The sequence below is a fragment of the Gossypium arboreum genome, chromosome 7, assembly GCF_025698485.1.
Source record: "Gossypium arboreum isolate Shixiya-1 chromosome 7, ASM2569848v2, whole genome shotgun sequence".
Classification (NCBI taxonomy): Eukaryota; Viridiplantae; Streptophyta; class Magnoliopsida; order Malvales; family Malvaceae; genus Gossypium; species Gossypium arboreum.
This window is the reverse complement of record NC_069076.1, coordinates 14382336-14406380: the sequence shown is the minus strand read 5'-3', so window position 1 is coordinate 14406380 and position 24045 is coordinate 14382336.

Here is a 24045-nt window from a genome sequence, read left to right as displayed (position 1 = left end):
ACGGCTATTTATTCCATTTTAGTCTATAACCTCGTACTTTCCGATTTAAGCCTGAATATCAGTTTTTCTTGATTTGAAATGATAAAATCCACTGCTTTAATCATCATATTAACCAATACATTTTATAAACCACATTTTGGCAAAATGACCATTTTGCCCTAGACTTTCACAAAATTACAATTTTACCCTTAGGCTCGTAAATCGATTTTCATCACATTTTCTCACAAACCAAACCTAGCCGAATTATTTTTATACTAGAAGCAGCCCATAATTCCAATTATTTCACACAATTCTCATCCATTTAACAAACTTTACAAAATGGTTCATATTAGGTGTTTTCATGAAAATCATTTCACGAAAGTTGTTTATTTAACAACCAAGATTCATTGTTTTCGATAAAAATTCAGCAAACAACATAAATAATCTCATGGCAAAGCCCTAGACTTTCAACCATTTTGCAAAATAGTCCCCCCATTAACTAGATTAAGCTACAAGGGTTCCAAAAATACAAAAATCATCAAAAATGACCATCAAAATCACTTACTTGTGAGGGTTATAAGTTGCTGAAATTTTCAAGATTTCATGGCCATTTCCTTGGGTAAGAATTGATGGAGAAGAAAGAGGAATAAAAAATATGATAGCTTTTCTTTTTATTTTTAGTTAAACAAGTCACCAAAACTCACCTAACCTTAACATTTTTTTATTTCTTGTCCCCTATGGCCGACCATTACTCCCCAAATAGCCTACTTGCACTTTAAAGACCTCCAATTTTGGTTCTCTAGCTATTTAACATATTTGGATAGTCAAACAAAACTTTTTCCCTTTATGCGATTTAGTCCTTTTTTGCAATTAAGCTCACAACTAATTCACCAAAATTTTCATGCACTCATATAATCATGCTATAACACATAAAATAATATTAAAATAAATTATTTACCTTCGATTTGTGGTTCCAAAACCACTATTCCGACTAGTCCCAAAATCGGGCTGTTACAACTCTCCCATCTTTAGGAATTTTCGTCCCCGAAAATCCTACCGTAAATAGAGGTTTGGCTTTCACATAGACTCATTCATTCCATGATCATTGTTAAAGGACTTTCAAATTCAGGCTGTGCCTTTACTACTTAGCTCTTTAATCTCTCGTACTAAAATCATAAGCGGTTTTTCGCCATACCACATCAACTGAATTTAGATCTCTATCTGAGTGTTCCTAGGCACTAAGGTCAGATCCATACTATCATAACACATATATACACATCACATGCATGAGTCTCTTCAAATTCAAATGGCGAAGCTAGCTAGTTCATCATGGCCTCATACTCTCTATAATTCATACGGCACGATAGTTCGCGAATTCAACTCTCAATTGCTTTTAAATTTCAAAACTTCCTTTGACTTTCCCAATAAATCATGATATAACACCTGGATCTCAATCCGATAAATAAAGATTAGCATTCAAAGAAACCTAAAACTTTAGAGACACATAATTCCATTTATTTGTTAAGTGAGAATTCAGTACATATCAAAATGATTCGCAAATATGCCAAACATTTAGCAATAAGTCACATAACAATTTTCTTCTTCAGAGGCGAGAATAATCCCGATGACAGTTGACTCTTGGCTTTAATCCTGTTAACATTTCAAGTATTCATACACAAATATTAGAAATGTCGAGTTCCAAACTCGACCACTAATACACTATTTCTGTGAGCCTTCATACAAAATTTCTATATAACTTCTGGGTTTTCTAACTGAGAACTTGTAACTGCAATTTGCCTTTCTCAAAGACCATACAATAACTAACTCGTCATCTTTTTAACAGTTTGAATCATCTATGCTATCTCAACTCAAATCTTTCCATGTCATCGGATACTTTAAGATATCACTTTGCCTTATAGTGTTAAAACACATCACAACCTGCTTAATAACACATCACTGAAAATTAAGAACTCTTATCCGATACGTAAAAAACCAACTCTAATGCTTCGGTTAACAATGTCCTTATCTATTCAAAACTTTACTAACATATAATATATCATTCGACTTTCACTAAAGTGATACCTTTCCAATCATAGCAACCTTAACTCGTAACAATGTCTTCTTTCTTCGTGCTATTAAAACACCTCAAACACATAATCTTTCACAATCCTCTTATCATGCCAACCACAGGTCCTTACAATTACATTAACTCAAAGTAACAATAATATTTGATTGAATGCATTGACTTTATTTCACTCACCTGAGAAAAGAAATTCATCATACAAATTGGAACTCGTGACTTCGCCTCTTATACTTTTTCTGAGGTCGAGTCCTTACACGAAAATTAGAGAAATTCAAATACTAGAATCACCTTGTTTCTATGATCGAGTCAGAAATATAATCAAAATCAACATAGTTATCACAGGTTAAAGAACACACTTTAGATATGAGCCATGATTAATGGATTACCGAATAAAGATGACAAAGAAACCCAGATGAAGAAATCCAAGATAGAGAAATCCAAAATACGATACCATATCGAAAGACCGAGAATAAAACTCATAAGAAAATAATATATATGATCCCGATGATTCCTTAGAGAAAAGAAGTCCAAAAGTAAACATCATGCAGACCCACTGAAATTAAATGAAACGGAGACAATGTACTTTTCACATGTATATATACATATCAGATAGAACAAAAAATCAGAAGAAACAGAATCATAGCATCCTACGCATTTTCTCATCAATTCCCAATAGACGAAATGTAATAGAATGCCAGGGAGAAATAAAGCAACGTAAATTATAATTCCATTAGACTAACAATGCTCTCGTTTAACATCCTGATTAGAAAACATTCTCATATTACAAAATCTTATTAGAGAATAGATAGCCACTAGAATACTGAGAACGAATGATCATATAGAATACCCCAGAAGAGACTGTCACAATTTGCTCACTATAATCTGCTATACTCAGATATCTCACATTTCAGGTATTATTCCTTCAACTATTTCTACCAACCCTAATTCCGCATTATTTCTTTCTCTAAAAAATATCATTTCATAAGGAATCCCAATTAATACACTCTTTTAACGTCATGCTTAAAAAAGTCGATTTACTTAAGTTAATCTTTTCTCCAACTATGATATGGCGTAAACCAAATAATCTTCAAGTCAATTTGATATCTTTCTAGCTCTATTTTTCATTCATCATCTCATTCTCAATCTCTAATCACATTTTTGACTATTCTACCATTGAACTCTTTTGTTCCATACTTGTGAGCTTATTCAACATGATTCTTGTAAATCTCATTATAAAACACCTCTTCGATAAGGAGAGGGCGAGGTCGTAAGGCCTCTAACCTGACTTTCACATATACACACATGTGACATAACTTTCATCATCATCATAATATCATCATGGTTAAATAATTCATTTCAGGCAAATTAACATTCATATCTAAGTTACACAAAATTTCATATATCTTATTCACAGAAATGCACTTATGTATACATTCTACTAATTTTGAGTAAATTCAATTATCACATTCACTTAATCAAACAAGTCAAGCACATAACATCATAGGAAGATCAAACAAATATAGGTGAGCTTATCACAAAATGGACTTTCATATCATACCTCATCACGTACATATCATAAACTCTTATCCATACCTTTCCGATCTTTAACTCATCATAATGAAACTTTACTCAAATACTTTAGTACTACTATCAACTTGGTCGGATGTAGCTCGGTTGGAGAGTACCTCTGTCTAAACAAGATAGTTTACATTTGCGTCGTGAGACATCACACTATCACAAATTTGTGGTATGCATAGCTAGACTCTTATACATGCTAGGTTAGTTCGATAACCAACTAAACCATAGCTCTGATACCACTAAATGTAACACTCTTTACCTGTGTCCTACGCTGGCATAGGGTACGAAGCATTGCCAGACTTAAACACAAACAATCATGTAAAAACCAGGTCGTAAAAATTTTGTTCTATTTAAAAACTTTCATAAATATGCTTAACTTCCCTTATATGGAGCTAAGGGGCCCAAAACATACATTTGGGGTGGTCCGGGACCAAACTGTAAACGTATGAAACTTTTGCAACACTTAGAAAATTTTCACACTTTGGAGAGTCACACGCCCGTGTGGGTTGGCCGTGTGGGTTGGCCGTGTGGGTTTCACACGCCCTTGTCATCAGCCCATGTAACTCTCTGTTTATGACATCAGCAAACATTCAGAGTCACACGACCAAGTCACAAACCCGTGTGCTAAGGTCGTGTCCCTCACATGGCTGAGACACACGGACGTGTCTCTGTCCGTGTGGTCAACACTTAGGCTATTTTCCAAGCCTTTATGTTACCCTTAATCCTTTACATCTTTATACACACTAATGACACATATCATGACATAATTTTAATGATTTAGCATTTTATATTAAGACACATTCATAACATTAACGCCAATCATATATGGCCAACAAGCATAATTACATCACAACATTAGAACATAGCATAGATAGATAGGTTCACAAACCATATCAATATGAACCACACCTCATGGCCATATACAACTAGCTCAATATAGGCCAACACATTTGGCTAATCATATTAACACATCATAAAAATAAGTCCCTATATATGCTGCTCACTTAAAAATGTTTATCATATATCAATATTAAAAAGGTGATGGCTTGATAGTGTGATGCTGCCTTCGACGATCTCCAACCTCGAGCTAACCTGACAACACTAAAGAAAAGGAAAGGAAGGGAGTAAGCTTTATAGCTTAGTAAGACTGTATGAAAATAATAAGCAATTTATCAACTTGCTTCTCAAGGTAATACAACCATAGTTGCACTTTTACTTATATTCAGATCAAGTTGTTTTTTTCGGGTCACAATCACTACATTATTTATATCTGGAGCTACGGAACTCCAAATTAAGATCCACTAATTTTTAGTAAAACTAGAAACACATATCTTCTTACCATAATATTTTCATAATTTTTGGTCTAGCCAATAAGTACAATTTATTATTTAAAGTCATCCCTTTTTCACTATTTGATAGTTCCGACCCCTTTGCATTGAAATTTAATTATCTCCTCATACAGGATTGGAATGATGTTAGGAAAAAGGCGATAGGCGATCATGAAAGTCAGGCCATTTGTTTCCTTTGAAAATAGACTTATTAAGGATTCTAAGAATATAAACTGTAACCCATAATTATTTTTTTAAAAGTTTCAATGATTTTACAAAATCAAAACAGGGGATTTCAAAATCTTTCTAACTCTATCTCACACAAATCTGAATATCTCATAATATGAAATTCTTTTGCTTACATTGTCACTTTTATAAGAAACTAGACTTGATAATTTTTAATTCCATATTTTATTCAATCTCTAACTCACTTTCCACTATTTTTTATGTAATTTCAAAGTCGATCTGCTGCTGCTGTCCAAAACTGTTTAGTGTAAAATAATGGTAACTAAGCTTATAACACCTTTACAATCCGTTTCAACCATCATGGTAAAAATACATATTTGTACATCATAAACATAGAACCATAATCACAAGGTCATCAGAATTTCATTCTCATAGGCATAACTTACTTATTTGTATCCTTACCAAAGATGTATCGTTTCATGATTGTTATAGCATTTGAGCTTCGAGTACATACCTGTACAAATTCTCGACATAGTAATGCATATTCACGACTTTAATACTCTCTTGAATAACTCAAAAGGTTTCCCGTTGAACACTTGGAATATAAATGGATACACAGAAAAGTTTCATACCAACGCCATATCTCAAGTATGGTCTTACATGGGATCTCACACCCAATTGCCTCATATGTAGCCAACACTACCTCATATCACATATCATGTATTGCTCGCTCTCGAGCTAATCACGGACCTGCTCACACAAGCTGACAGTCAAGACGTAGCTACACAGTGCTACTCACACAAGCTGCCAGGTACCTGTAACACATACCGAGCTACCTAGCCACTGGTAGAACGTACAAGATTAGCACCCAGATTCACATAAACACATATCACACTTTCACATGAGCTCATAATCACAGAGTTCCTAGTGACATGTCACATTATATCCTAATCTATTCATAAGGTTCAAACAGGATTTCTTTACTTATCACATCACTATCGAGCTTGCTCGAAGGGTAGCTAGTACAGCTCATAAAACTCATCATAGAATAAGCTTTCATTTCATATCATCTTATCATAATTTATACAATTCAATAAAATCAGCATGTTCAATCAACTTTCCAATATATGCATATTCAATCATTCATAACTTATAATGGATATTTGGATTATCAAATATTACATGGTACGTGCCACTATCACATACATAACATCATAAACATATAATTCAACACAATCGAATTAACATACCAAAGTAGTTTTCAATCACAAACAATAATAACATTTTCATAGGAAGTTACTTGTTGAATCCTCGTCAGGTACGTCCGTATAATCAATCGTACAATTTATGTAATAATAAATAAACTTTACAATTCAAACATAAATTTTGCATTATTATCATCATACGAACTTACCTCTAGTCCAAAATGACTATTTATTCTATTTTAGTCAATATCCTCGTACTTTTCGGTTTAAGCTTGAATATCGATTTTCTTGATCTAAAATGATAAAATTCACTAATTTAATCATCATATTAACCAATACATTTTATAGACCATATTTTGGAAAAATAACCATTTTGCCCCTAGACTTTCACAAAATTATGATTTTACCTCTAGTCCAATTTTCATCACATTTTCTCACAAAAAGGGATCGATGCACGGAGGACTCAGCGGTGGCCACGCATATTTTAAACTATTTTAAATTTAGCTTTGGTATTTAATTCTTAATTATTTTTCTGGGTTAATTTTTTGTCAATTGGACTTTTGGACTGTTTGACTTTATGTTGAATTTTAAACTGTTTATGGGTTTTTAAACTGCAAAACTCAACGAACAAATGGTTTTCTCTAAAATAAAAGGGGGTTTTCCTAAAATGGATGGATTTACTTAATTAACTCGATTTTTCATAAAATAAATTATTTAATTTAAAACTTCCACAATGAGTCACGTTTTAAACAATTGATTAAATAAGTAGAACAAATATTGAACTGATAAGTGATGAGGAAAAGTAATTTAATGAAAACAGTTTTATCACAATGACATGGTTTTCAAACACCCTATCATGTGATATCGCTGGATTCAGCCATAACGTCTAGGCCGAGCTTGGAGTGTTACATTTAGTGGTATTAGAGACAGGTTACAAAACTTGACTGTGGATGTGGGTTTCTAAAATTTGGTTTTTAAGAGTCGATTTTTAACTAATTTGAAATGATATATCTAAGATTGTGGTACAACGAGTCTCCGGCGACAATCCTGTAAGTATTCTGAACTATGAATTATTTTAAACTGAAACTGTTATTGATAGTATATTCTAAAACTACTATAGGTAGTATACTATACTGAAAACACTTTAGTTAGTGTATACTGAATATTGTAGTCAAACATCGATATACGAAAACAAACTCTAAATTACCGATAATGATCTACATAAAACATCAGTTAATAAATATTGAACTGTAACTGATTCATAAAATTTCTAAATATAGATAATTCAATTAAGATATGAGCACATAAGGTATCTGCGGATAGAGTACTAGAGGCCATGGTAAAGGCCGTAGAGGGGCTCGAGTTGGGTCATCATCTTCTAGCAACTTTCCTAACTTAGATACTAGTGAGACGCCGGTTTCACCTGCGATTGAGACTGGGTCTCAAGACTGCATGGCTGGGGACGAAACACTATCCCAAGCTATGCTCAGGATTTTGGAGAGGCTCGCTGGTCCCAATAATGGATTCGAGGGCCGAAGGTCGATTACAGAACGGCTCTGGTCCAATAGAGCTGAGTTATTTAGGGGTGTCATTAGAGTCACCCCTAATGTGGCCGAGTGCTGGGTTAAGGCCATAGAGAGGATCATGAATACTTGGATTGCACCCCCGAGCAAAAATTTAAGGGTGTAGTCTCACTATTGAAGGATGAGGCTTATCAGCGATGGCTTACTATTAAGGAGGGCACTCAGCCCGAACGTTTGACCTGGGAGTTTTTTAAGACTGCCTTCCAGGGAAAATATGTGGGAACCAGTTATGTGGACACCCGTAGAAAGGAGTTTCTGAATTTGACATAGGGAGATCGAACAATGGCCAAGTATGAGGTTGAGTTTCTGAGACTAAGCCGCTATGCGCGACGTATGGTGGCATCTAACTACGAACAATGTATCCGCTTTGAGGATGGTCTCAGGGATAACTTAATGGTTCTGATAGCTCAGTAGAGGGAGCGAGATTTTTCTGCCTTGGTCGAGAAGGCAAAGATCGCCGAGGAGGTTAAGCGCACTAAGCGCCAAAACTGTGATAGAGAGTGAGGTAGAAACAAAAGGGATTCGGATCCCTTGAGTTCTATATAGAGGCCTAAGAAAAAGGTAAGATTTGATGGGCCGATTAGAGTTGGGCCTCCTGTTTCTACTACTGGACATCAGCCATCTGTTGATTATGGTAGTTGCCACCAGGTGTTGGAGGAGGACTGGGGCATGTCTGAGGTGTGGATCATTGGATCACCCATATCAGGGAGTGTCCATTGCCTCCAGATCGTGAAGTGGAGTACAGCTCCGGTGTCCATCGCTCCCTATCGAATGGCACTGAAGGAGCTTGTGGAGCTAAAGGCTTAGATTCAAGAGTTATTAGACCGTCGGTTCATCCACCCTAGTGTGTCTCCGTGAGGAGCACCGGTACTATTTGTGAAGAAGAAGGATGGATCCATACGGATGTGTATCGACTACCAGCAACTGAACAAGTTGACCATTAAGAATAAGTACCCCTTACCGAGGATGGATGATCTGTTTGACCAGTTTCGAGGAGCTTCAGTGTTCTCTAAGATTGACCTCCCGTTTGCATACTATTAGTTGAGGGTTAAGGAGGCTGATGTACATAAGACGGCGTTTAGGACTCGTTATGGTCACTACAAGTTCCTAATGATGCCATTTGAATGGACTAATGTATTGGTAGCTTTCATGGATCTGATTAACCGAGTATTCTAACCCTATCTAGATCGGTTTGTAGTGGTATTCATCAACAACATATTGGTTTACTCGAGGAATGAGGATGAGCATGACGAGCACCTTAGGATTGTTCTTCAAATTTTGAAGGGAAAACAGCTCTATGCTAAGCTCAGCAAGTATGAGTTCTGGTTACATAAAGTAACATTTCTGGGTCATGTGGTATCTGCTGAGGGGATTTGAGTCGATCCTTGAAAGATTAAGGTTGTACTAGATTGGAAACAGCCTAAGAATGTGTCTGAGATCCACAGTTTTCTTGGACTGGTGGGTTATTATCGGCGGTTTGTGGAAAATTTCTCACTGATTGCAGCACCCTTAACTAAGCTGATATGAAAGGGTGTACCGTTTGTTTGGAATGATGCACAGCAAGAGAGCTTTGAGAAGCTCAAGACTGTACTAACTCAAACTCCTATCTTGATACAGCCTGAACCTGAAAAGGAGTTCACGATTTATAGTGATGCATCACATGTCAGTTTGGGGTGTGTGTTGATGCAGGATGGTAAGGTGGTAGCTTATACGTCTCGTCAGCTTAAGACACATGAGGCAAATTACCTAACGCATGATTTGCAGTTGGCCGCTGTGGTATTTGCACTGAAAATCTAGAGGTATTATCTATATGGTGAGAAGTGTGTCATCTACACTGATCACAAGAGCCTCAAGTACCTCCTCACTCAGAAAAAGCTAAATCTTAAGTAGCATAGGTGGGTTGAGTTACTTAAGGATTACGATTGTACCATTGAGTACCATCCTGGTAGGGCCAATGTGGTGTCCGATGCATTGAGTCGTAGGGCTATGACAGATCTGAGAATGATGTTTGCTCGACTTAGTTTTTTCAACAATGGGAGTCTGTTAGCCAAGCTTCAGGTTAAACCAATATGGATTGAGCAGATTAAAGGTAAACAGTTAGAGGACGAGTCTTTTGGTCTTCGGTTCTGACAGGTTAAGAATAGTAGCACTACGTATTTTAGACTGAATAGTGATGGGGTACTCTATTTTCCGTGGGAGAATCTGTGTTCCGAATTATACTGATCTGAGACAGTCTATACTCAGAGAGGCACATAGTAGCTCTTATGCTTTGCATCCTAGCAGAAATAAGGTGTACCGAGACTTCCATGATTTATATTGTTGGCCAGGGTTGAAACGTGAGGTTACTAATTTTGTGGCGAAATGTTTGATATGTCAGCAGGTTAAGGCTGAGCATCAGTTGCCTTCGGGTTTGCTGCAGCCAATTAAGATTCCTCTTTGGAAGTGGGAACGTTTGACGATGGACTTTGTTAGTGGTTACCCTTAACACCCACTAAGAAGGATTCTATTTGGGTCATCGTGGATCGATTTACCAAGTCAGCACACTTTATACCGATTTGTACCGATTATTCTTTTCAGAAGTTGGCGAAGCTCTACATTTCTGAGATAGTGAAACTACATAGGGTACCGATTTCGATTATCTCTGATAAGGATCCTCACTTTACGTCTTGGTTTTGGGGGAAGATACATGAGGTTTAGGTTCAAGGTTGGACTTCTGTACTACATTCCAACCTCAGACCGATGGTCAGTCAGAGAGGGTGATTCAGATACTGGAGGACATGTTAAGGAGCTGTGCTATTGATTTCTGAGGCAATTGAGAGGATTATTTGTCGTTAGCGGAGTTTGCTTATAATAATAGTTACCAGTCTAACATTCAGATGGCACCTTCCGAGGCCCTATATGGTCGTAAGTGTCGAACTCCCTTATGTTGGACTGAATTGGGCGAGCGACGTATTCTGGGTCTTGAATTGGTTTCTGAGACAGATGATAAGGTTAGACTGATTCGGGATTGTCTGAAAGCGGCATCTGATAGACAGAAGTTTTATACAGATCTAAAAAGATGCGAGATTGAGTATTCTGTGGGGGACTTTGTTTTTCTTAATGTATCACTATGGAAAAAGATCTTGAGGTCTGGTCGCAAGGGCAAGTTGAGCCCTTGGTTTATTGGACCGTACTGGATTCTGAAATGAGTAGGACAAGTCACTTATCAGTTGGAGCTACCTCTAGAGTTAGACCGTATTCACGATGTATTCCACGTCTCGATGTTGAGGCGCTACTGGTCTGATCCCACGCATATTGTCCCTGTTGAGAAAATTGAGGTTCGACCAGATCTGACCTACGAGGAGGAGCCGGTTCAGATTCCAGATTGCACCGTTAAGGTTCTGAGGAGGAAATTCATTCCTTTAATGAAGGTACTATGGCAGAATCATAGCACTAGGGAGGCCACGTGGGAGCCTGAGGATGTGATGTGTCAGCTGTATCCTTATCTGTTCTGATCAGGTAAATTTCGAGGATGAAATTTTCTTTTCGGGAGTAGAGTTGTAACGCCCCAAAAATTTGTTTTTCGCTTTTGTAAATTTTTTACAATTGTGTATCTGCTTCAGTGGTTAAGTGTTCTGGGAGTACCTGAGAGGTCCCAAGTTCAAGCCCTAGCTTTGGCTAAATTTTGGTATTTTTTTGAATTAAGCCCTATCTCTGGTTAGTAGGCTTTTATTTAATTATTGGTAAGTTCATAACAGAATAGGTCTGCTAGTCTAATGGTTAAGTGGAGTGTTTGTGTGTTTGGGGTCCTGTGTTCAAATCCCTGCGTAGGCAATATTTTTGTTCAGCTCTGAGAGAGAGAGTTTGAGTTGTGTTAGACGTCTGAGTAGTGGAGAGTTTGGTGGAGGCAATTAAGGGGAGTGTTGGGACAGGGGGGTTATCAGGATTTTCATTTGGAGTTATTTTTGCAATAAAAATTATGTTATTTCTTCTCCCTCTCTTCCAAATTTTCCACTCTCTCTATTTTCATTTAGATTTTATTTTCAATCTGTCTTAAGTTGTTCAACGTTGTTTTCGCGAGTTCAGTAAGTTTTCCTCGTCCTTTCCGTCGTAGAACTATAACGATTGTTTAGTAATGTGTTTCTTCTGCTATTAATGGCATAGGAGGAGGTTTTGATTAGTGATTTCTGTATCTCTTGTGTTAGCTATGTTAACAAAAGTTTCTCTGACGGCGGTAAGTCGAGTTTTTGCTAGTGCTCTATTGCCAAATTCGCTAGATTAATCTCTAAATCAGTATTGGATTTTGTGTTGCTAGGTCCCGGAAAGTTTAAGGGTTGTTTTAGCATCAATTAGAACCAGGTGTGTACTCGATTGCACAGAAAACAAGGTTTCAACGAAAGCCAAAAACCTCACTATCAATGCCACACGGGAGTGTGCTCGCCCGCGTGGTAGGCCGTGTGATGGGACATGGGTGTGTGATAGACAAGGCCAGGGCGTTCGCATAAGACACGACCATGTGCAACTCATGGGCTAAACTAATTTGGCTCATGTGGCCCACACAGGCGTGTGGGATTTTTGGCCACACGGCCAAGGCAAATTTAGACCGTATGGGCCCCAAAGGCATGTAGGCCCACACGGGCAGGCCATATGGGTGTGTGAGCCCATTTTTACTGAAATGTTTGCTAAGGTTGCACGGGTCATCCAAGTTGACTGTGAACCTTCCGTAGGGTCAGAAAGCACTACTTAGATCCTTATCTGTGTGAAATTGATTACGTGAATTACGTACTGAGCATGTTATATATAAGCATGTATACTGAACTATATGTATATCTGATAAACTTGTGATAGCATTACATTCCACTATATGTTGCATTGCATTGGGGTGGGTCGATATTATTTGGAGGAAGTGTACTGAAAGGCTCTCAAGCCTAATATACTAGCAGTTTAGCTACAAACTAAAAGTGCCGCATTCGGTACTATCTAGAGTGTAGGGATTGGTGGGTTGATTTAATCCCCACATGGAGTGTAGGGTTGGACGGAGATGGTGTGTAGAGGCTGGTTGGGTAGGACTTTGTTATTGAATACTATATATATGCTACTAATACTGTGATGGGCTAAGGCCCTATGCATGACTTATACTGATACTGTAATGGGTTAAGGCCAACCACCACTAATACTGAAAAGGGCTTAGGCCCAGACTGCGTATGATTGTAAATTGATTGTTTGTTTTCTGTGGGAATACACACTGAGTTTACGTAAACTCACTCCTCTCTATTAAATATGCACATGTAATCCCCAGACTTGACGAATCAGTGCAGCGGAGGACTCGGCGGTGGCCACACGTATTTTAAACTATTTTAAATTCAACTTTGGTATTTAATTCTTAATTATTTTTCTGGGTTAATTTTTTATGTAAATTGGACTTTTGGACTGTTTGACTTTATGTTGAATTTTAAACTGTTTATGGGTTTTTAAACTGCAAAACTCAACGAACAAATGGTTTTCTCTAAAACAAAAGGGGTTTTTCCTAAAATGGACGGATTTACTTAATTAACTCGATTTCTCATAAAATAAATGATTTAATTTAAAGCTTCCGCAACGAGTCACGTTTTAAACAATTGATTAAATGAGTAGAACAAATTTTGAACTGATAAGTGATGAGGAAAAGTAATTTAATGAAAACAGTTTTATCACGATGACATGGTTTTCAAACACCTTATCATGTGATATCGCTAGATTCGGCCATAACGTTTAGGCCGAGTTTGGGTGTTGTAGCATTCGTAGCCGGAATAGGGTTACGATACATTACCAATCAATCACAACATAAATCATACATTTCTCATATATGAATTCATTATCACATAAATATCAATCAAACATAATCACATTGTCCCTTATAAAGCCCTACGAGACTTAAAACATGCTTAAAAAAGGTTCGGGACTAAACCGATAACATTCAAAAACTTTGAGAAACTTATAAATTTTTTATGCATACAGGGATCACACGCCTTACAGGGCCACCAGACATGCCTGTGACACAGGCTGTTTGAAAATAGTGCATACATACTGACTTGCACCACACGACCGAGGACACGCCCGTGTGCCAGGCTATGTGAAATCTAGAGGGGTTACTGACTTGGATCACACGGCCGGCCACATGCCCATGTACCAGCCCGTGTGTCACATACGGCCAGTAGACACGCCCGTGTGTCTAGGCCATGCCAAACTTTAGGGTATACTAACTTAATTCGAAGGGCTACCCTAGGGGACACACGGCCTGTGACATCCCTAAATTGACCCTAGTCGGAAAGTGGTTTCGGGACCACTAAACCGAGTCATAATAATAATTAACCATCATAATTGATGCTCATTATATGCATATATACATGTGTGAAAATTTCATGGTTGGATTTTGTTAATTGTAAGTGAATTTTTATCAAATAGGACTTATGTGAGAAAATTTAGAAATGTGCTAGGCAAATGTAAGGTGGCCTATTAATACATGTGGGAAAGTGTTGTCCTTGCATGTCAAATTAGCCAAAATGAAGCATGATGGCCGGCCATGCTATGAGTGGAAACATGTTGCCAACATGTTTAATTAGTGGATTATGTAGAAAGAATAAAGAAATAAAAAAAAAGAGAATATGAAGAAAAACAAAGAAAAGAAAAAAAAAGTGTTCATTCTCTCATATTCTCATTGCTTGGCCGAATGTACTAAGAAGAAAGGGGGGGAAAGCTTGAGAAAATCAGCCATGGGAGTTTGCTAGACTAAGGTATGTTGATGTTATCCATGAGACTCATGCATGTTTTTAGTTGATAGTTTGAATCCCACCTAACCCATGGTCTAAACCTTTACCATGAAATGGGGATGATATTCGGCCATGGGTGTTGTCTTCTTGGTATCATTGATGTTTGATGTTTGATGTTGTGGTGGTGAGGCATGAAGATGAGTTAAGTTTCGCTAAGGTGGGTTTGTGTGGATGTCATTTGCATGCTAAGTGTCAAGCTTAGTAATGATATATGTGTATGGTGTCTTTGATGTTGTGAATGGAAGTAGAAGAAAAGTAAAAGAAATTTATGTAGAAATGTGATGTATGTGGATTCATAGGATGTTACAAATAGGTGTGAAGCTATGCTAGAAGAGAAGAGAAATTCGCCAAGTGTTCATGGGAGGGAAAACTAAGTGTTTGAAAGAAAAAAATGATGCCATAATTGATAGTATGGGTATTCGCCATTTAATCAAGTGTGTAGGTGATGTTAGATCAATTTTAGCACATTCGGCTATAGATAGGCATGTTGATAATCTCATTTAGACAATTAGACATAAAAGGGTGGTAATGAGGTTGAAAATTGTTGAATGGCTAGTTGGGTAATGAATGAAGCATTCGGCCATATGGGGTAAAAAAAAAGGGGTCATATGCTTATGAGATAAAATTTTGTGAATTGATGTATTAATGATGATAGTTTAGTTGATGTCATGTGTATATGTATAAATATTTGGCAAGACGGTTAAACTAGTTAATTTATTGACTAAGCTCAAGAAGCTCGAGGAGGAGAAACAAGCAAAGGCAAAGGAAAGAACATCGAGTAGCCGAGTTGGAACCATTTTGCCCAACACAAGGTAAGTCATCAAGCACATATGTTTGATATTGCTCAAATGATTGTAAAATCTATGCAATTGTGTTTAATGGGATGCTATATGTATATAAATGAAATTGTATGTGTATGGAGTGATGACAATTGTTGAATGTAAAAGAAATAGCGAAATGTGTAGAAAGTTTGCTTTCGGCACTAAGTGTGCTTGGGCAATACTGGTGTGTGGTGGTTGAGATTGGCACTAAGTGTGCGTGCTAGAAATATATGGCACTAAGTGTGCGTGCTGGAAATTTATGGCACTAAGTGTGCATGTGGAAATATATGGCACTAAGTGTGCATGCTGGAAAAATACTGACCTTGGGTGTGCGAGCTCGAAGGGTATGGCACTATGTGTGCGGGCTTAAATCGCGTGGCACTAAGTGTGCGAAACTAATATTAAGCACTTGTGTGTGCGTACTCTATATATATATGGAGGTGTGTCTCCATCGAGTTGAGTATGGACAGCGGATCGGTAAGTACCTTGAGCTCATGACGAATAGAAAATACGTTCATGCTCGGGGTTGAATTTGGTAAGCCTTAAATCTATGTGATGATTGAAATTGTATGGTTGTGGTGGAAATGAGTTAGTGTGTAAAATGCTTGATTATCTTGTTGTGTGGAATATGAAATGTGGATGCATGACTTGGTATGAGATTGGACCGAAAGGTCCGAGGTATTATGGTATAGATTCGATATGGATGAGTACCTAGCCTCGGTTGTTGTACATGTTGTAGTAACTTTATCGGTGGATTGATGAATGCTTATGACTTCATCGAGTTGTAAACTCACTCGGTGTTTTTCTTGTCACCCATTTTAGGTCTCTCGGACTCTTATTGTTTGCGTGATCGGGACCGTCGTTGAAGTCATCACACCGCTGAAATCTTGTGGTATTGTTTTCGTTGTTGAAGAACATTTGGCATGTATAGGCTATTATATTTTGTCGAATTGTGGGTTGTAAACTTTAAGCCATGTGAAAATGGCCTATGTGGTCGTCGAGTGGGATGCTAGAACCTATAGCCACGAGTCTTAGAAGCTCTAATTTTGATAAGGTGGCCATAATTTGTGTCATGTATGATGGATGATTAAGGCCAAGGAAAGATTCATGAAATTGGCATAGTTCATCGAAAGAATCGCTATGGACAAAGAAGAGTGAGATGAGATTGAAAAATCACTAAAAATAGTAGAAGTAGAATTAAATAGTGAGTAAATTATGAAATTGAACCTTGATGAATCTATTTTATATGGACAAAACGAAACGACCATATGAGTAGTATATTGAGAAATATTAATGTTCTCGTGAGACAGGGCGAACGGTTTCGGGTCCCCTGTCGTGACTTTGAAAATTTACCATAAATTATCCGAAAGAATTAGGAGTCATGCCTTATATGTACGGCACCAGATTAAAGCCCCATGCAGAGAGATATTCAAGTTGTAACGCGCGAAGGTCGAAGCGATCGATCCTCGTAACATGGGTGACTTTAACTAATAAATCGCACCGATTGGCCCGACCAAAATTCTAGAAATAAATCCATGGATGGGTATGTGAGTCTAAATTCAGGAAAATTTACGAAACCGGTTTCCAAGTTTTGAAACTCGAGATATGATTTTTAAGGCGACGGTGACGCAGCTTTTCCACTCGACCGAAATGTCAAATTGGTTGATACCTTGAGAGGATTTGGTCGTTAACCCTCGTGTCCCACACCCATGACGGTCACGATTTAGGGTGTTACAATTTTATTGGTATCGAGCTATGGTTTAGTCGGTTCTAGGACTACCATAGAGCGTGTGAGTCTAGCTATACATGCCAAATTGTTAGTGCTTAATAATGTGATGACTTCGACGGTTGAAATTTTTGTCTTGATTAGCGATGGAACCCGGATAGAGAGACCCTTGGCGGATGACGTTGAAAGTGTAGCGGCTGCTCTGCGCAAGGGACACCGCCTGTTGAGCCTCGGTCATCCGCGAATAATCAAAATGAAGGGCGAAACAAGCCTTCTTCACCATGATGAATGAGTGGGTCGCGCAATATGCCCGAACCAATCCGGCTGTCCAACCATTCCCGAACTTAAATAATCCACCCCAAGAGCCCGTAATGCCATCGCCATCGATCCTGTGAGGTGAGTAAACCACCGTGGACTTGATTAGGAAGCGTGGGGCGAGGAGTTTAAGGCCATAGTTACCGACGATGCCGAAAGGGCCGAGTTTCGCTTGATAACACCATTAGAGTGTTTGATGAACTGTCATGCACACCGATGAATGTCTTAAGTGTGCTATATCTTTGTTTGCGAGACTCACCTACTATTGGTGGAGGACCTTGATTTCCATAGTCCCAAAGGAACAAGTTACTTGGGATTTCTTTCAAACGAATTTGGAAGAAATATATTAGTCAACGGTTCATCGATCGAAGCGTAAGGAGTTCTGGAACTCAAGCAAGGCAGATAATCAGATCTCGAATCTGAACATGAGTTCGTAAGACTTAGTCGGTATGCTCGGAGTGTGTGGCTGATGAGGTTGCTATGTGCAAAAGATTTGAAGAAGGATTGAATGAAGAGTTAAAGTTACTAGTGGGAATTTTGGAGATAAAGGAGTTCGTGACACTAGTCGAACGAGCCGCAAGGCGGAAGAACTTGGGAAGGAGAAGAAGAAGGCTGAATTTGAAGCAAGAGATTACCGTAAAAGATCAACGAGTAAAGCTCCGTTCTCGGTGTAAAGAGGTTCAAGGAGGACACCAAGAAGTCGAGGCGATCGGGAATTTCCATTAGAGCCCGACCATTGACGGACTCCCGAGCTACATCGGTAGCTAGTGTGGGCAATAATCGTCAAGAGAGACCGAATGTCCCCAATGTGGAAGACGACACCTAGGTGAATGTTGGGGTAAGTCTGTTAACCAAGACTCATTACGGATGTGGTTCAAGGACCACTTCATTAGGGATTGCACGAGCTAGATGAGAAGAATAAGATGCAAGGTGCGAGATCTAGTGGGGCGACAGCTAGAGGTAGACCCCGAGGGTTTCAGGAGGTAGGGGTGGTAATCGAGGGGAGCCACCGATACACTACTGTTCGATCCGAGACCCGAGCTCTGCTAGAGCATATGCCATCCCGCACGAGAGGAGGCATCCTCCCCGACGTTATCACCGGTACTTTTACTCTCTTTGATACTAGTGTGATTGCATTGATTGACCCCGCTCTACTCATTCATATGTATGTGAAACTTTAGCATCCAAGAAGACTCTACCTGTTGAGTCTCATCGAGCTCGTAATTCGAGTGTCAAACCCTTTGGGTCAATACGCATTCGTTGATAAAGTGTGCAAGAGATGCCCCTAATAATTCGAGAATCTGTTTTCCTACCGATCCGATGCTTCTACCATTTGATGAATTCGATGTTATTCTTGGTATGAATTGGTGACCGTACATGATGCAAATGGTGGATCGCAAAAGGAAAACCATTGATTTGAGGAGTGCAAATAATGAGGTAGTCCGAGTCGAGTCTCTCGATTTAAAAGGAGTGCCGCCGATAATATCTTCTATGACCGCTCGGAGATATGTGAAAAAGGGTGTGAAACATACCTTGCGTATGTGTTGGAAAGTAAAGAGACGGAAAAGAAACTCGAATCGGTATCAGTGGTTTGTGAGTATTCAGATGTTTTTCCGGAGGAGTTACCGGGATTGCCACCGGTTCGAGAAGTGGAATTCGGCATCGAGGTTGTACCGGGTACTACGCCGATCTCAATAGCTCCGTATCGTATGGCATTAATGGAGTTAAAGGAATTGAAGGTTCAATTGCAAGAATTGACGGATAGAGGTTTCGCTCGACCGAGTTTTTCTCCATGGGGCGCACCAGTATTGTTTGTGAAAAAGAAGGACGGAAGCATGAGGTTGTGCATCGACTACCGCCAACTCAATAAAGTGACGATAAAGAATAAATATCCGTTGCCACGAATTGATGATTTGTTTGATCAATTAAAGGGAGCCTCGGTGTTTTCAAAGATAGATTTGAGGTCGGGGTACTATCAGTTGAGGGTCCGAGAATCGGACATACCCAAAACCGCTTTTAGAACGAGGTACGGTCACTACGAATTCTTGGTGATGCCGTTTGGGCTCACTAATGCCCTCGGTGTTTATGGATTTAATGAATAGAATTTTCAGGCCATACTTGGATCGGTTCGTAGTTGTATTTATCGATGACATTTTGGTCTATTCGAGAGATGAAACCGAACATGTGAACACCGAGGCTAGTGTTGCAAATCTTACGAGATAAGCGAGTTATACGCAAAGTTCATAAATGTGAATTTTGGTTGAAAGAGGTTAGCTTTTTGGGGCACGTGGTGTCCGTGATTGGGTGTCGGTGGACCCGAACAAAATTTCGCCATAGTCAATTGGAAACCTCCAAGGAATGTTACCGAAGTTAGGAGCTTTTGGGGCTTGCGGATACTATCGACGATTTGTGAAAGGTTTTTCGATGATAGCTGCATCGATGACGAAACTACTCCAAAAAGATGTTAAGTTCGAGTGGTCGAGTATTTGTCAAGAAAGTTTCGACCGACTAAAAACTTGTTTAACCGAGGCCCAGTGCTAGTACAACCGAGTCCGATAAAGAGTTCGTCATATACTGATGACGCATCCTTGCTTGGGTTAGGTTGTGTGTTGATGCAAGAAGGTCGAGTTGTGGCTTACGCGTCGAGACAACTAAAGCCGCATGAGAGAAACTATCCGACCCATGACCTTGAACTAGCGACCATAGTGTTCGCCTTGAAGATATGGCAAGATTACTTGTTTGGAGAAAGGTGTCACATTTATTCGGACCACAAGAGTCTAAAATATTTGATGACTCAGAGAGATTTAAACCTGCGACAAAGACGTTGGCTTGAGTTGTTGAAGGACTACGAACTCATCATTGATTATCACCCGGGAAAGGCCAATGTGGTGGCCGATGCTTTAAGTCGCAAGGCACTGTTTGCTTTGAGAGCGATGGGTGCTCATCTATCCGTTTCACCCGATGAGGTGCTAGTAGTCGAATTAGAGACCAAACCGTTATTGATTCAGCAAGTACTTGAATCTCAGAAGGTTGACGCTGAATTGGTCGCTAAGCGAGCCGAATGTGTTTCGAAGGAGGAATCGGAATTTCAGATTGACGACCATGATTGCTTGACGTTCAAGGGTCGATTATGTATTCCAAGGAATTCGGAACTCGTTTCGATGATTTTGAACGAGGCTCACAGTAGTCGAATGTCAATCCACCCGGATAGTACTAAAATGTACAATGACCTGAAACGTCGGTTTTGGTGGCATGGTATGAAACAAGACATCTCTGACTTTGTTTCGAGATGTTTAATATGTCAACAAGTGAAAGCGGAGCATCAAGTGCCATCGGGATTACTTGACCGATCACGATACCCGAGTGGAAATGGGATCGAGTCACCATGGACTTTGTATCCGGACGCCATTGTCGACAAGTAAGAAGGATGCGATCGGGTCATTATTGATAGATCGACCAAGTCCGCTCATTTTATTCTGTCCGCACGGATTTTTCGCTTGATAAATTGGCGAATTATATGTCTCCCAAATTATTCGATTGCATGGGGTGCCTATCTCTATCGTGTCGGATAGAGACCCAAGATTTACATCGCGATTTTGGAAGAAATCGCAAGAGGCTTTGGGTACCAAGCGCATTTTAGCATCGCTTTTCATCCCCAAACCGATGGTCAATCCGAACGGATAATTCAAATCTGGAGGATATGTTGAGATGTTGCACCCTTGAGTTTAGTGGTTCATGGGAAAGATATTTGCCTTTGATTGAATTCGCTTACAACAATAGCTTTCAATCAAGTATTAAGATGGCGCCTTACGAGGCTTTATACGGTCGTAAATGCCGTACCCATTATTCGGATGAACTTAGTGAAGGTAAATTCTTGGGTTGATTTGGTTAAGGATGCCGAGCAAAAAGTTCGAGTGATTCGTGAAAGTTTGAAAGCTGCTTCGGATCGCCAAACGTCGTATGCGGATTTGAAAAGAAAAGATATTGAATATCAGGTTGGAGACAAGGTCTTTCTCAAAGTTTCACCTTGGAAGAAGGTGCTTAGATTTGGTCGTAAGGGCAAATTGAGTCCGAGGTTCATCGGGCCATATGAAGTATCCGAACGAGTTGGGCGATCGATATCGATTAATTTTGCCCCCTGAGCTCGAAAAGATTCACAACGTTTTTCATGTCTCGATGCTTCGACGATATAGGTCTGATCCATCGCACGTAATTGCTCCATCTGAGATTGAGATTCAGCCTAATTTGAGCTATGAAGAGGAACCGGTTCGCATTATGAGGTGTGAAGTAAAAGAGTTGCGCAATAGGAAAATCCCGTTAGTGAAGGTGTTGTGGCATAAACACGGAATGGAAGAAGCCACTTGGGAACTTGAGGACTCTATGAAAGAGCGATACCGAGCCTATTTACGGTAAGATTTTTCGGGACGAAAATTTCTTAAGTGGGGAGAGTTGTGACATCCCTAAATTGACCCTAGTCGGAAAGTGGTTTGGGACCACTAAACTGAGTCATAATAATAATTAACCATCATAATTGATGCTCATTATATGCATATATACATGTGTGAAAATTTCATGGTTGGATTTTGTTAATTGTAAGTGAATTTTTATCAAATAGGACTTATGTGAGAAAATTTAGAAATGTGCTAGGCAAATGTAAGGTGGCCTATTAATACATGTGGGAAAGTGTTGTCCTTGCATGTCAAATTAGCCAAAATGAAGCATGATGGCCGGCCATGCTATGAGTGGAAACATGTTGCCAACATGTTTAATTAGTGGATTATGTAGAAAGAATAAAGAAATAAAAAAAAAAAAGAGAATATGAAGAAAAACAAAGAAAAGAAAAAAAAAAGTGTTCATTCTCTCATATTCTCCTTGCTTGGCCGAATGTACTAAGAAGAAAGGGGGGGGAAAGCTTGAGAAAATCAGCCATGGGAGTTTGCTAGACTAAGGTATGTTGATGTTATCCATGAGACTCATGCATGTTTTTAGTTGATAGTTTGAATCCCACCTAACCCATGGTCTAAACCTTTACCATGAAATGGGGATGATATTCGGCCATGGGTGTTGTCTTCTTGGTATCATTGATGTTTGATGTTTGATGTTGTGGTGGTGAGGCATGAAGATGAGTTAAGTTTCGGCTAAGGTGGGTTTGTGTGGATGTCATTTGCATGCTAAGTGTCAAGCTTAGTAATGATATATGTGTATGGTGTCTTTGATGTTGTGAATGGAAGTAGAAGAAAAGTAAAAGAAATTTATGTAGAAATGTGATGTATGTGGATTCATAGGATGTTACAAATAGGTGTGAAGCTATGCTAGAAGAGAAGAGAAATTCGGCCAAGTGTTCATGGGAGGGAAAACTAAGTGTTTGAAAGAAAAAAAAAGATGCCATAATTGATAGTATGGGTATTCGGCCATTTAATCAAGTGTGTAGGTGATGTTAGATCAATTTTAGCACATTCGGCTATAGATAGGCATGTTGATAATCTCATTTAGACAATTAGACATAAAAGGGTGGTAATGAGGTTGAAAATTGTTGAATGGCTAGTTGGGTAATGAATGAAGCATTCGGCCATATGGGGTAAAAAAAAAGGGGTCATATGCTTATGAGATAAAATTTTGTGAATTGATGTATTAATGATGATAGTTTAGTTGATGTCATGTGTATATGTATAAATATTTGGCAAGACGGTTAAACTAGTTAATTTATTGACTAAGCTCAAGAAGCTCGAGGAGGAGAAACAAGCAAAGGCAAAGGAAAGAACATCGAGTAGCCGAGTTGGAACCATTTTGCCCAACACAAGGTAAGTCATCAAGCACATATGTTTGATATTGCTCAAATGATTGTAAAATCTATGCAATTGTGTTTAATGGGATGCTATATGTATATAAATGAAATTGTATGTGTATGGAGTGATGACAATTGTTGAATGTAAAAGAAATAGCGAAATGTGTAGAAAGTTTGCTTTCGGCACTAAGTGTGCGGGCAATACGGGTGTACGGTGACGAGATTGGCACTAAGTGTGCGTGCTGGAAATATATGGCACTAAGTGTGCGTGCTGGAAATTTATGGCACTAAGTGTGCATGCTGGAAATATATGGCACTAAGTGTGCATGCTGGAAAAATACGGCACTGGGTGTGCGAGCTCGAAGGGTATGGCACTATGTGTGCGGGCTTAAATCGCATGGCACTAAGTGTGCGAAAACGAGTATTAAGCACTGTGTGTGCGTACTCTATATATATATGGAGGGTGTGTCTCCATCGAGTTGAGTATGGACAGCGGATCGGGTAAGTACCTTGAGCTCATGACGAATAGAAAATACGTTCATGCTCGGGGTTGAATTTGGTAAGCCTTAAATCTATGTGATGATTGAAATTGTATGGTTGTGGTGGAAATGAGTTAGTGTGTAAAAATGCTTCGATTATCTTGTTGTGTGGAATATGAAATGTGGATG